Source organism: Trichoplax adhaerens, genomic scaffold, assembly GCF_000150275.1.
Source record: "Trichoplax adhaerens TRIADscaffold_35 genomic scaffold, whole genome shotgun sequence".
Classification (NCBI taxonomy): Eukaryota; Metazoa; Placozoa; class Uniplacotomia; order Trichoplacea; family Trichoplacidae; genus Trichoplax; species Trichoplax adhaerens.
Window position 1 is genome coordinate 271,096 of NW_002060975.1, and position 1,755 is coordinate 272,850.

Sequence of the window (1,755 nt, forward strand, 5' to 3'; positions counted from 1 at the left end):
TTATAGAATAGTCACTAAAATATATAGGTTCATTGTGTTACAATAGTAATATGACATCATGAAATGTAGTCATTTTTGCTTCCTCATTTCTATTATTCTAGGTAAATTTTATGATAGTAGCCTTAGAAATTAGTCTGGGAGTTATCCTTTGACTCCTAAGAAATTAAGGACGATGATGAAATTAAAAATTTTTTATCTAACGTCAGTACGAAAATTATAAATAAGCATGAAAGCAAGCGAAATCTTGAAAATCATGCTGCCATAATCCTTACTAATTGCTAATCCCTTCTAATTTAATGAGCAAATAGACACTGCAACGAAAGAATTATGATTACGATTAATATTTACCTCTAATGTATTTTAAATTTCAATTGAAGAAATTACCTACCATTAAATTGATTTACCACTTTTAGCTAACATGATTGATTAGTTGTCGCTGCCGATATCTACAGTATTTTTTATTTTCTAAGCAAATAAAATTCATTCTTTGTGTATATGTTGTAAGTTCAGAGCATAATGCTAGAGTTTTATTAGTACCTAGATGTTAAGAATTAACTACGATGGTGTTTATATCACATTTACTAGCTCTATGTATATAATGTGCACATGATTTGTATATAGTTATTTTAATATCGAAAAAAGCTTAAAATTTTAGTACCATCAAGATATAAGTTGTACCATATGTAGTGATGTTGTGCTATTGTGTAGGTTGTAATTCTGCTTTCAACTCTATAGAGCTAGCAGTAACAAGCAAAAGCATGGTCATGTTGTCGGTAAAAAGGATGTTCCAGTTTAAGTTTCGTAAGAAACTGTAGTGATCGTAGAATTTCATTTTTATAAGTAGTCCAGAAGTTAAAAAATGTTTTTCAGTAATTCCGGTTTATACTCTTCGGGTTGTAAACAGGCCAAAGATATAAAAAGTTAAAGTAAAGCAATAGAGATTGTCTTTTCGTACTTGAGATTAAAGTCTGTGGTTGAAAACTTTTTTAACGAGAACCCCGTTATAAACCGTTTTACTCCAAATCGTTCGGGGTTAGAATTATTAGAGAATTGGAAAGAACAGATTTATTACATCATATAAAGGGATATTTCCAACATAGATCTTAGCTATTTTGTATTACATTTTCTGTACTAGATCTAGTTTAGGTTAGAATAACCATAATAGCTTATTAGATAATCAGAATATTTATTATTTCAATCATTCAATAGCCATCTGAGTCCAAATTTATAGTATGCACTCTTTTTAGACATCAATCAAACTTTGATTATGATTTTAGCCATTATAAAAAACATAGTACGGTAACGCTTATAACTAAGCTATACCAATAGAATTAGACAATTTAGCTATAGTAGACGCTATCATACATCTGAATACATAAGGAACTGTAATAATAACTCCAGCTTCATCTAACTCTTGCCTAGAACTCGTTCTTCATCTCCTAAATCGTACCCAAAGTTCTATTTATTAGAGTTATATTCAAATGGTCGGAGTATTGTTCACAATATGTCAATGTTTGTCTTCTATATTTTTCAACAATGTCAAGTGCAGTAGGAAAAATGATAGTCAATCTTATTTAATAATCATAAATTTAATTAATGAAAAAATTTCGCTATTATATAATAGCATAGCTTACCCCTACTAATCAATTACTATAAAATGATATTATTTTTCCTCCCTCTTTTGAAATTACAGCCACTTTGTATCGTACGGAATGACGCGTTATAAATCTAATAAGCTGAGTACCAGTAAGGCAT